General features: G+C 45.8%; 1 protein-coding gene across 6 annotated transcripts in view; it reads left to right on the plus strand.

Annotated features, from left to right (window-relative positions):
• The first annotated feature begins 985 nt into the window (after positions 1–985).
• NCOA2 (nuclear receptor coactivator 2) overlaps positions 986–13212 on the plus strand; it is a 297018-nt gene continuing 284791 nt past the window's right edge. For 2 of the 6 annotated variants that reach the window (XM_030794911.1, XM_030794915.1), the window contains exon 1: positions 986–1264. The gene's annotated coding sequence lies outside the window, so the exon portion shown is untranslated. Of the gene's footprint in view, positions 1265–1527; positions 1632–13212 lie in introns of those variants that run through there. The other 4 variants (XM_003274812.3, XM_030794916.1, XM_030794912.1 and 1 more) reach the window with 3 other exon arrangements.

The raw sequence follows: 13212 nt of genomic DNA on the forward strand, positions 1-13212 counted from the left end.
CACTTATTGTCTACAGCAAGTGACCTTTCTAAGATTAAAATCAGGGAATACGTTCCTCTCATAGTTTGATAACTGCCATTAAACAAAAGTTGATTTTTTTTCAACTAATTACCGTATAAGTTGGAAAAAACACTTGCTTTTCCAAAGCGTAAAACAGATACGGTCTAAGTAACATTTAAATGGGGGTTCTCGCATTTTCAGTGCCAATCTCCTACGTCCCCTCAGTACTTTGTTCACGGATGTCTAGAGAGTGGACTTTCCAATAAAAACTTATGATTTCATGATGTGCCGAGAATTCTCAACCAGGTTAAGTTTTACACCCTGTGTGCAGCATTTGCTTTATCCCGCAATTGCCGGGTGGTGCCCCTTCCAGCTCCCACAGTCGCGCCTCTCCATCCCCTCTGGAGATACGACTGCAATGGGAGAAGCCTCTCCCTGTTGGAGCCGTAGGGGACTTGACGGATGCGGGGCGCCTCCGGGGAGCAGCGGCAGGACCGGGAGTTGGGTAGGGTGAGGTGCGCCCGAGGGGGTGCAGGGTGCTGGCCGAGAGGCCCGGCCGGACGGGCGGGAGGGTCCTCTCCTGGCGACCCTGGAACTCGGCTCTCCCCGATCTTCGTCTTGGGGCACCGTCCCTGCCGTCTGCAGCCCCCAGGCCCCACTGCCTCTAACTCAGCGGCCCAGGCCCGTCCCAGTCGCTAGTTTTCTTTTTGGCATTGCCCTTTGCCCTCCCATGCAGTCCTCTGTTGACTCTCTCTTCAGTTCCAGTCACCCCTAGGTCACCCTCCCTCTACCAGTCACCCATTTTGTCCCCTGTCCCCTTACTCTTCTTCACCTCTCCCCGGACCGCCTTCTCAGAGGACTCTGCCGACGGAGATGCTGCGGACCCCGCGGCCAGGGGCTGCTCCCCGGACAACCCTGCGTCCACCTTTGCCCCTTCCTCGGGGGCGCGAGAGGCAAGTTTCCGCCCCGTCCTTTTCCCGGTGACAGGACTTGGCGGCGGCCACCGCCGGGGAGGCAGAGGGAGGGACGGCCTGGCTCCCGAGCCCCCTCCCCTGCTCGCGAGCTCGCGCGGTCTGTCTCTCCGCAAGTGCGGAGACGCGGAGGAGGAGGAGGAGGGAGTTGGGGGAGGATCTCCATTGAAATAAACAACCAGGCAGCAGTTATTAACACGGGAACATGGCGGCCGCAGCCTCGGCTACAGCTTCGGCGGCGAAGGTCAGCGCCGACGGCAGCCGGCACCTGACGGCGTGACCGACCCGAGCCGGTAACCGCGCCTTCCCCCGGGGCCGCGAGGGCGGGCGGGGGGCGGGCGGCAGGCGGGGGGCGCCGCGTCCCCACCCCCCGGCCGCGACTGCCCTTCCTGCGCCGAGCTCCGACAGAGCCGTGCGCCTCCGAGAGGCTGTTTTTGTGTGCGGGGACCGCCGCCGGAGTGCGCGGAAAACGGGAGTTGCATCCCGGAGGCGCAGCGACGCTGGGGAGTTGGAGCTTGGGGGTGGGGAGGGCGGGAAGCGACGGGGAGACGCGGAGTCCCCGGGAGAGAAAGGAGGCGCTCCAGCGCCTTGCGAGAGCTCAGGAGACGAGTCCCGGAGCGCGAGGCGGGCGGAGGCTGCAGCCCGCGGCGCGGGCGAGAGGTGAGCGCCGAGGCGCGGCGGGGAGGCTGGGGGTGCGGGCGCGGCCCCCGCCCCGAGGAGCGAGTGCCCGTTGCCCAGCCCGGTGCGGGGTCGGCGGAGACCGAGGCTCTAACCCTTCGGGGGCAGCGCGGCAGAGCCGAGAAGGTGAATCCCGGGAAGGTGCATTCTTTAATGGAAGCGCGGAGCGGCTGCAGCGGAGAGTGGGAGCCGGGCGAGGGGAGGCAGGACTCGGGAAGTGCTGGGGGTGTGTGAAGGTGAAGCGGGGTGTCGGGGCGGCCGGCGAGCTGCAGCGCGGGGCGGGGAAAGGGAGCCGCGGCCCGGCGGGCGGCCCGGGCCCGTGTCACCGCCGGGGGCGGGGGGCGAGGGGCGCCGAGCGCCGCGGGCGGACGGGAAGGAGCTGCGGCGGGCGGGGCGGGGCGGGGCGGGGCGGGCGGCGCGCTGGGGCCGAGCAGGCCGGGCCGTGGTGGGGGCGGGGAGCCGGGGGCCGGGCCCCGGCGGCGCCGAGCCGGGCTCGCCCCTGACTGAACTTTCTGGGTGCGGGCGTGTGTGCAGGAGGCGCGCTGGGGCCGGGGCCGGGGCCGGGGGCGGGAGGCGGACCGGGAGGTTCCGGGTTGGCTCGCCAGCGCCCCCTTTTCTCGCCCCCTTCTCCCCGCTCCTGAAGGGACAGGCCCTCGGGGCCCCAGGCGGGAGGCGGGAGGGGCCCTTGCGGCCGCCTCGCGACGGCCACGCCCCGGGCACGGGGACCCGGCTCTCTCGGGCCCCTGGGGGGTGCTGGGGGAGGGGGCCGGGGTCGTCGCTGCCGGCTGCGCTCCCCGCCTCCTCCCCTCGGGGGAGTCCCAGAGGCGCCTCTTCCGAGACCGGGGGTGAGTCGGTCCCTGGTTAGATGGCCCCTCCCTCTCCCCCTCCCTCTATTGGTTTCCGGGGCCTGCGGGACCGAGGGGCGGGAATCGGGGACCGGATCCCCCTTCCGCTGGCCCGGAGCTGGACTGGGCCTCCCGCGTTCTGGGTCCGTCACTGGTAGGGGAAACTTTCCCAAACCAGAGACCCAGCCTGAACACCTTCCTCCGCCACCTCGTCCTCTAATCCCAATCCCACTCCACCACCTCCGACGCCTTCCCTTCCCACCGACCCGAATCTCGCTGCGTCTGACTGATGGGGCAGTGAGCCAATCGAAGGCAGGGAGCTGACCTGCCGGGTGTCGGTGAGCCAATCGTGCGGACCGGAGGAAGGAAGGGGGCGGGGTTTCTCCGGACCAGTTAGAGCAGAGTTGCATGCGGGGCGGGGGAGTCATGGAGACGCCGAGAGCGAGCTACTCTTGTCCGTCCCCGAGTCACCCGCTCCTTGATTTCTGGGGTTGTGTCACTTAGAGGGCCTCCGACCCGGAGATGCTGTCGAGGCACTCGAGGTCCTGTATGTTTTTCCTACGGAAATAGACGTTGTCTTAGACACGACGAAGTCTAAAGCCACTTTAGGATGTGGCAGTAACTCCCCGAGGCCGGTTTCTAAAATGGCATATGCTGTAGTGATCACGTCCTGGACCTCAGCGTCCGGTTTACATGCTAAGGGTCACAGAAGACAGAAGTTATCCGTTTACCTCTGTCTCGGTTTCACTCAGCTACGCCAGAATGGGGACAATGAAATTTGAAAGGGAACCCTGAGAATGAAGGCATCGGAGTAGTATCACGTCAACTGATTATTGGTAGTAGAAAGCATCATTGTTCGTAATGGCTTCACTGGTTCCTTGTTTAATTAGAGCGCCGATTCCCAAAGTGCACTTGAAACTTCGGCATTTGGGGATGTCATTAAAAAAAAAAAAGTTGTGGTTTATGGTATGCATTTTTTTTTCTTTTCGCTCTTTCTTGGGTAAACAAAATGAAGTTGGGAACTAAAGCATCACTGATTGAAACATTAAGTGTGGGTATTTAAGGAGCAAAGCTAATCAAAGAATATTTGTCTACAGAAAAAAGTCTGAGTAAAATGTAGTTTGCCAGATTACTCCCACACAAAAGATTCTTAAAAATAATTTTAATTTTCTTAAACACTGCTGAATTGTACAGTGTGTGGGTACTTTTCTGGTTTATACAAGGTTTGGAGACATCTTTGGTTTTAACTGTTTATTGCGCGTTCAGTCAAGTGACTTTCTCAGCTCTTGACTTTTAGGAACAGAGGTCTTTGATTCTCTGTAAAGATCACAGGTTGCTCTGCAGGAATAGCAGTCTTTTAAAAAGAAAGCAGCTGCTACAAAGCATATGTGTGTGCGCGCGTGTGTGAGTATGTGTGTGTGTTCCTGTTCTTTGTTGGTGACACTGACAGAAGTAATGCTCCCTTTCTCACCTGGAATTTGTAGAATCTTTGGGAGTTCAAAGAATGAAAAGTGTTAGATTAAGAATGAATTCATTGATTTTTGTCATAAGTATCCCATGAATTTAATTTTGGGAGTGTTTTAGGTATCTTATGTGGAAAATATGTATCTTTTCTATAGGTCAAGCTTTTATTAATCTTGGATTGCTAAGAAAGAATTGAAGGGGACTGCAGTTCTCGGGAACGGTATTTGCCAAACCTTACAAATGTGTTCTGTTGTAATATACTGTTTTCAAATTTACCATGAGAATTCCCAATTCAGGATCATTTTGGGTGCATATAGACAAGAATTAATTGCATTTTGCTGTAGCTCTTGAGATGTTGTTTGTAATAAAATAGTAAAAACAGAGAAGGTAAACCAAACAGTTAGACTGACAGAGGTAAGGAGTATTAGAGACAACATTCAAAACCCCCCACCATTTGTTAATTTAGTTACTTATGGGCACTCTGACATATGCCCTTCTCTCTTTTGTATGCTTAAGAGCAACACATTATTTTACTTAATTCTCTGCCACAGTCCTTGAAAATGTGCTCAGATTCTTGGTGGTAGAGAGAACCAAGTCTCCTAATGCCTGGCTTGGGGGGAAAAAAACCTCTGAAGCATATGGAGACATCTAGAAAAAGATGTGCATCGTCAGCTGTGATTCCATTGTGTGCTCTCAGACTGGATCTGAGCTTCCCTCCTCCTGGGAATTTCAGTCTTAAACAGAGGAGTTCTTTGACTTTTAGATGTCAGTATACTGAAGCAGGAGGGTAGAAAAGGAGCTCACCAATTACGGATTTGTTATGTTTTGAGTAGTTAATATGTTTTGGATTTTAACCCTTCATTGGTTAAATATAATTTAGATGACTTTGGCTTAGTGTTAGAAGAGCATTTTATTGGAAATATAAAATGTAAGGCTTGGAGGGGGATTTGGGCTGTGGATAAAGGGGTAATGCTCCTTAGTTGTCTTTATTTATAGTTGTATCTTATTAAAGCTTTCCAAGCTTCAGTAACATCAAGATCTGTGAGCAGTCCTTCCATTATATGCCCTGTATTTAAGGATTCAGTACCGTAGCTGTTTCAAATTACATAAGGTTGAAATGTGACCCATAAGTTGACAGCTTGGATTTCTTAGGAAAAATTGTTTGTGTTGTATTGAGTTTAACAGCAATTCTTTAAGCACTCTTTAGGATGTTGGATAGTAAAGGAAAATACAAAAGGGGATGGTCTCTTTAAACAATTTTTCTGAAATGCACAGCATGCCCTCATTTGATATTTTGGCCATTATTGTGTCATGATCGAAGTTATATTTAAAAGCAAAGTTAATGCTTATTTATTGTTATGAAAAAACTGCTATTTAAGAAATTACTAACTTTAGTATTTTGTGTATGTAGTTTTGTTTAGTAATATATGTTATTACATGCTTTATTGATTTTAGATTAAGAGAATAGGAGGGAGAAAATAAGTCACTGCTTTAAGGTATTGGTCTTTTATTGCAGCAAATCATAAAACCAGCAACAAATCAGGATCTTTTTCCGTAGTGAAAGAATAAGACTATAGTTCATACCAAAAATGAAAGCCATTTAAGGGAAAACGGAACAAAAGCTTCAGTTTTTTTTGTACCCTTTCATATTTAAGGCTAATTCTACCTCTCTATGCCTTACTTTTCTAAACAAACAAACAAGGTTCTAAGTGTTTGTGTTCTAGGTGTTTGTGTTTTTCCTTTTTTGTTTTTAAAGGCTTCTAGTAGGGTTTTATGAATTGCAAGCTGTAAAAAGAATATGTCATATTACTCTCTGAAGTCTATTACAAGTAATGTCTGGAAAAGCTATGAAATACAATTTTAATGTTGCAGACCTTCAATTCAGACATCATAAAAAAACATCTTTATGGATTCTAGATGCTAATTTCTAGATAGAGGTGAGAATGTGACTTTTGTGGATATTTTAGAAGCTGGTGTAGTTCTCTTAGCTGTGGTAAAACTGATTATGAAAAGGAGTGGAAATCTTAAAGGTAAACTATGAAGGCAACTGAAATTAAAAGACTAGGTGGTCTGCAGGTAGATCCTAATACTGTTAGCTTTTAGGGCAAAGATTTTATGTGTTTACTCTATGAAATGTTGATCAGTGACCACATTTCTGGGTCCCCATGGCTGTGATGACATAATGCGATTGTGGAAATGTTGATTCTAGGATAATTTTCAGTTGGTTCTCTGGCTGGAAATCTCTAGAGAAGAATTAAATGACAAGGGAACCTATGGTGGTGTTTTACATAGCTGTTTTTGAGGTTTTGGACACAGAATCATATAGGTAGAAGTTATTCGCAACTAGTTAAATGTTCTAAAGGGAAAAGAAAACATCTTTACTTTGACTAGGCATCAGCTGACAGATACGTGGAGAATTGAAATTAGCCTGTTAATTCTGGCAGAATTTATGCTTTGTAGGCAGCCAATTCCGAATTGTTTGAGTTCCCCTGGCCAACTTAAATCTTACTTTGGTCTTGCTGTTGTTGTTATTATTATATTATTATTTTGAGATACGGTCTCGCTCTGTCATCCAGGCCGGAGTGCAGTGGCATGATCACAGCTCACTGTAGCCTTGACCTCCTAGGCTCAAGCGATCCTCCTGACTCAGCCTCCCAAGTAGTTGGGACTACAGTGTGTGTCTCCACGCCTAGCTAATTTTTGATATTTTTTGTAGAGATGAGTCTTGCCATGTTGCCCCAGGCTGGTCATAAACTCCTGGGCTCAGGCCATCCTCTCCCCGTGGCTTCCCAAAGTGCTGGGATTAAAAGCATTAGTCACCATACCTGGCCATCATTTTGGGCTTTTTGGACCTTGTCTTTGCCTTCTTGTCTGACTTAACTATTGCCTCATTCATTTTTTCATTTAGTCATTTGATGAGTACTCTGTCCTGGCCTTTTCAGTGTACTTTGATAATATAAACCATCCATTACAGAGCCAGTGATTAAAGGGGGAACATAGAGTGGGTGATCACTTTTTTTGGTTGGGGAGGTGGGAGGGGACATATATGCCTTAATTTCAATTTGCTTTAGTACTAAAGATCTGTTCTTTTTGTGTGTATGTAATTTTAATTATATAATGTCAGTACATTGTGCTTTGATTTGGGTTTGGGTTGTCTTTTCCCTGAAAATGGGGTTAAAATGTTTATAATAAAAAATATTGTTTGATGTCCCCTTAACTGATTACCTTACAACCAAGTAGATTTCATTTAATGAAGGTATGAATATTTATAATTATTTTTGTTTTATTTCCTCTGGAATCATGTTGTGTGCTCTCTGTCCTTGAGTCGTGTGTTGTGGTGTATGGTAAGGATGGCACTCTTTAGTTGGGCAAAGGTGATAGGCGTTGCCTGTGGATTGTTGGTGCTTTAGGGCTACTCATTTTGGGCCTTAACTACCTAGGTTTCTAAAGGATGGAATGCTCCTGAGTGCAGCCTTGTGCAAGTATTCTGCTATGGTTGTCAGTTTTTCTAGATGTAGCTTGTTCTTGCTCTTTTTTTTTTTTTTTTCCTTTTTTTTGAGACAGGGTCTCACCCTGTTACCCAGGTTGGAGTGCGATGGTGTGATCTCAGCTCAGTGCAACCTCTGCCTCCCGGGCTCAAGCGATTCTCTCACCTAAGCCTCCTGAGTAGTTGGGACTGCTGTCGCATGTCACCACTCCCACATAATTTTTGTATTTTTTGGTAGAGATGAGGTTTCACCATGTTGGCCAGGCTGGTCCTGAACTCCTGACCTCAAGTGATCCGCCTGCCTCAGCCTCACAGAGTGCTAAGATTACAGGCATGAGCTATTGCACCTGGCCCATTCTTGCTCTTGACTATAAGGTCTGTATTAGAAGAGTAACAATGATAACATAAATGATAATAGCAGCTATCATTGAGTGCCAGCAACCTGATAGAGGCTTTTTTGATGTTGTGCTTCATTCTTTAATTCTTGCCACAACCCTATAAAATAGAGGTTACCTCCATTTTCCAGAAGGAGGCTGAAGCTTAAAGTGAGGTTAAGTCCTGTGCCTGTGCGCAAAGCTTTGGGAGGAAAAATTAACTTTGCCACTGAGTGGGGGAAATAAATCATAAACATCAGAGGGAATGGTTGAATCTGAAAACGTCTTTCTTTTAGGAATCTGATAAAGCAAATGTTTGTGGGACATTATAAGGCTCAGTCTACTTGTTAAGTCCATAAGAAGGATGAATAGATTTGAATAGTTCCAGTCTCGCAAATTATATCAGGAGGCATCTTCCAGACTGTTGCCTTAAGGAGGGCTTATACCTGCACAGAGGTTATTTAAGACCCACGAATAGTCTCTAGCTTTTTTAGTCATCAGCTCAGTTTTTAACAATTCTTGAAATTATAGATTTTTTCTTTTAATTTTCAGGAAATAAGAATTATATGGGTGAAGTAAACTAGTTAACATTTATTAAGTGCTTACTGAAAACCAAGTGCAGGGCAAAGATGCCCCAACAATACTCTTGTATGTTTCTCACTGTAGCATTGAGAGGTAGAACCCTGTTCTTGTTAGCTCTCTAACCCAGTGCTTTATTGAAGTGTAACATAGATCAGTAATTCTCCACTAGTGAAAAGGAAAAGAGTAGGGAGTGTATTTTGCAAGAGCATATTCAGGTTGCCTATTGTTCTCACAATAAAAAGCTCAGAAAATAAAGCTCAAGAAAACTTGATTGTGGGGGATAGGTAGAAAATAGATTGACAGAGCACTATAGAGGATATAGGCTTAGAAAGGATAGAATGCTGATACAGGTATTTGGCTTCTTATGTCCTTAAAACATTTAATTCTAATATTGTTTAACTGTTGTGCACAGATTGTGTGATGCATGTTTTGCGGATGTTTTGTAATCACGCAGCATGGATGACTAGGTGTTGAGGTATTGTAGTCCCAAAAAGAAGGCTGATAATATATTCAGTCATCTGACTTCTGCTCTGCTATTTGTGGAATTCTTCTGTCTGCTCAATTGTTTGCATGGAGCGTGGAGAGCTTTCAGGGAACTCTTTCACCTGCACGTGTAGGATCATTGCTTACAGTGTTCCAGCTACTGAGACTGAAGACCTGTTGTCATCGACGAGAATATAATGCACGGTATTTTCTATTATTCATTTAGTGTGTCCATATGAAATATGACCCAAAACCTTCCAAGGCTTAACTTGGAGAGTGTTGGTTCTGGTAGTTCCTGTTGGTGCTGACTGATCTCTGCCCATTGAAGTCCCCATCTAAATGAGGATTGTCTTTACTAGCAGATCATTCCTGCTTATAAAATCAGTTCATGATTTAAATATGAAACGATTTCCCTTGTCTTTGGTATTATAGTAGCATTTGTCAGAATATTTAATGTTAACTTATCTTAAAATTTCTAATTGTACTGTTAATATGCTTAAGAATGAAAAGCTTTCAGTTATTGTCAAAAGGTTTTTAGATTACTAAATAAGGAATACGGAAATTCCGTAGTAGAATTGAATGTCGGGAGTATATGAATTTCTACAAATTTAACCTAATATTGCAGCATTTCTGGAAATTACAAGAGCAGGTTGTAGTTATGGAGACAGGCATTGGGGGCTTGCCGGTGCTTGAGGCGGTTCTGCTGTCCTGCATCTGCCATCTTGTGCCAGCAGCCTGTTCTGGATGTAGCATAGGGTGTGCCTGGCATTAAGTAGCTGACCACTTACTACACAGTGCTTTGACATCAGGCTGGAATGATAAATAATGGTTCAAACTTACGACCACTTCACTTTGGGTATGAATCTTTGCACACCTTTCTCCTCTACCTCCTTTTATCTTTCTTCTTCCCTGACTTTGATTTTTTCTTCAAGTTGAAGATTAAATATAAGTGGTAATGAAAAGAATACAATCAAGATTACGGGGGAAGTCTGTTACTATCATTAAGGATTTCATGTATGTAGATCATGTCTGATCATGATCCACAGTTTCCCCTTTACCAAACAGATTTTACTCTGCCAAAAGCACTTAGTGAAGAAGCCAGCTATTTGTTAAGAAAGTTATGTTGCGCCTGTGTTAAGATCGCTTAACCGAAGAGTAGTGAGGTATTGGCTGATTTGTTGTTGGAGTTAGTTGCTAGACAACATTGTGGTTCAGAAGACTGGGGCTGAGCGTCTGTTGAAGTAGGATCGAGTATTACATTCCTTAGCTTTTATATCTGTATTTTATTTTTTCCCTGTTTAAGGATATTGTTATAAACCCTACAGTGTTAGATGTCATGAAAGTGGTGATTAAAGCCATCAAAATGGTGTTAGCTGAAAATATTAAGACAATTTAAGATTGGTGAAAACTGTAGTCAAATTGCTAAAACTTGAAGAATGCCTACCTCTTTGGAGTTTCTCAATATATTTTCAACTTCTGTAATTCTATTTTGAGACTTATTTTTTGTGGTGTTCTTGTTACTGTTTTAAGTAATATTAATGTTTTGATTCCTTAAGGCTTTTTCATACAAGTGTGATGTAAAAATATTTATTTCATTTAAACATGTTATTTTGGCCAGGCACAGTGACTCACGCGTGTAATCCCAGCACTTTGGGAGGCCGAGGTTGGCAGATCACCTGAGGTCAGGAGTTGGAGACCAGCCTGACCCACATGGAGAAACCCCATCTCTATTAAAAAGACAAAATTAGCCAGGCATGGTGGCGGGCACCTGTAATCCCAGCTGCTTGGGAGGCTGAGGCAGGAGAATTGCTTGAACCCAGGAGGCGGAGGTTGTGGTGAGCCAAGATCGCGCCATCGCACTCCAGCCTGGGCAACAAGAGTGAAACTCCGCCTCAAAAACAAAAACAAAAACATGTTATTTTGTTGTATTTGAGCACCACTGTACTGTTTTCTAAATAGATAGTACGTCATGAAACCTAGTGAAGGAAATGGGAAACCACATGACTATCATTTCCTTATGCTGTGCTACTTTTTATTTTAAGCAAAGGGTTGTACAATTAATTGACAATCCTAATAGAATGGAATATTCTAAGCTATTACATGTAATACAAAAAAATGACATTATATTCGCTGATTGAACGTATTGACAGTGAACAACAACAATAGAAGTCAACAAAATGCCTGGACGTTGAGGGGCATTGGAAAACAAAACTGGAGCATTATTTCCTGGTTAAAGGACACTCATGCAATCAATAGCAGCATTCTCACGATCGTTTATTATCTCATTTCTAGTATTAAGTATTTTCACTTTAAGAAAACACAGTTAGCGGAGAAGAGAGCTAGGAGACAAGGGGAGCCCAGATTTTAGGCTCCAGGGAAGCAAAGGCTTGGTCAGGAAGGAACTGGGCCTGGGCACACCTGGCCTGGCCCTGCATGTGGGTTTCAGGGTGATCTGAGACTCTTGCAGGCGTCATGAACTAGGAGTCACTAGGAGAGGCCTCAGCTGTTCCCTGCCTCCTCTCACTGTGTGTGGGCGGCTGGGGGATGTTGGGGGCCAGCTGCTGACCTTTGGTGGGGAGGGAAGAAGAGAGGAAAAGAGGGAGCCTTTGGTAGGTAGATAGAGGATGGGGCAAGTCTCAGCAGGTGGAGGCCCTAGATGCTCACTTGCACTACAATTGTATGATTCAGGATATCCCACCAGGAGCTCATGTATAGAGAGAGCCTTTTGATCTGAATCTTTAATTGTGGAACAGGATGGCAATGCTGATGGCCTTTGCCCTTCAAGCACCAATAAGCCCCAAAGCTCTTCTGCCCTCATCCTCTGTGTTACCAGACTGAGCATTTGGGGGATTGTTTTCCCCCTCTTAGGACAGAAGTGGGGGCACACCTGCACCCAAGATCAGATAAAGAGTAGGTAGTCCTAAGGCAAGGGAAGGCTTTCTGGGGCTTGTGGTTTTCAGAGGCTGAGTTCCCTGTCTTCACTGGGCTTGCGTACCTCTAGGGCCCTTGGAAGGAGTGAGGGGTGGCAATGTCTTCCCACCGAGGGGTAAAGAGAGTTTTCCCTTTCCCATCTCCTTCCTATTTCCTTTTGAGGTTCAGGTATCCCTGGGAGCTTAATCCCACATTTTCTGGGACTACCACAGGTTTTCATAGATGTTTACTCCTTTCAAGAAAGGAATTAATTGAGTGTATAATGGAGAAAAAAATGCATATGGAAAGAAACTGGAGGCAGCCTAAGGAGAAACTTGCAGGAATATTGAGAGTTGCTGTATGAATGTAGGTGGAAAATGTTTGGACCATGCAGGTGGAAAATATCAGTGCAAAGAGTAGCCATGGTGTAAGTCTGCAAATTAACGAAGGTATATATGGAATAAATCAAGAGTTGTGAGTACATGCCATTGCAGCTTGAAAGATTTTTAAGGATACTAGTAGTTTATCAAGTATCAAACTGAGTAGTCAGTTTATGATACTTGTTATTCAAGAGGAATAGGCTACTTACTGCAAGAGTTTTTTTTGGGCCAGGCGCGGTGGCTCACGCCTGTAATCCCAGCACTTTGGGAGGCCGAGGCAGGTGGATCACAGGGTCAGGAGATCGAGACCATCCTGGCTAACATGGTGAAACCCCGTCTCTACTAAAAATACAGAAAAAAAAAAAAAAAAGAATTAGCTGGGTGTGGTGGTGGGCACCTGTAGTCCCAGCTACTTGGAAGGCTGAGGCAGAATGACATGAACCCGGGAGGCAGAGCTTGCAGTAAGCTGAGATCGCGCCACTGCACTCCAGCTTGGGTGACAGTGCGAGACTCCATCTCAAAAAAAAAAGCTTTTTTTGTAAGGTTTACATAAATACATGGATGACTATTTCATAACATTGTTAGTAAAACAAATTAGATCTTTTGATATACATTCTTTGAAGTTTAATGTCAGGAGGAAAACTGTGAACTAAAATTCTTTGACTAGTCTGATATTAATTACAGTTTGTATGTTGTGTCCTGTAAATATGCCTAAAATGGTGTATATTGTCTGAATGACTTAGGAAATTGTTTTCTTGCTAGTTTGCTAACGGGGAGATAGTAAGGATGAATATCTATATATTTACACACATACACTATTCATTTTCCCATCCACCCAAATAGTGTATAGAAGACAGTGTGAAGGCTTTCATTTTAAAACTGTGTTTTAGACTGATATTTAACAGGACCTCCTTCTCTGCTTTGAGTCATTAATAGATTGATCTTCCCCCAGATATTCTTTTTCTGATAATGTAATTCCCCATGCATTATAGAATAATATCCTCAAACACTTAATGGAGGGGTCTGTCATGAACCCAG

Source organism: Nomascus leucogenys, chromosome 16 (assembly GCF_006542625.1).
Source record: "Nomascus leucogenys isolate Asia chromosome 16, Asia_NLE_v1, whole genome shotgun sequence".
Taxonomy (NCBI): domain Eukaryota; kingdom Metazoa; phylum Chordata; class Mammalia; order Primates; family Hylobatidae; genus Nomascus; species Nomascus leucogenys.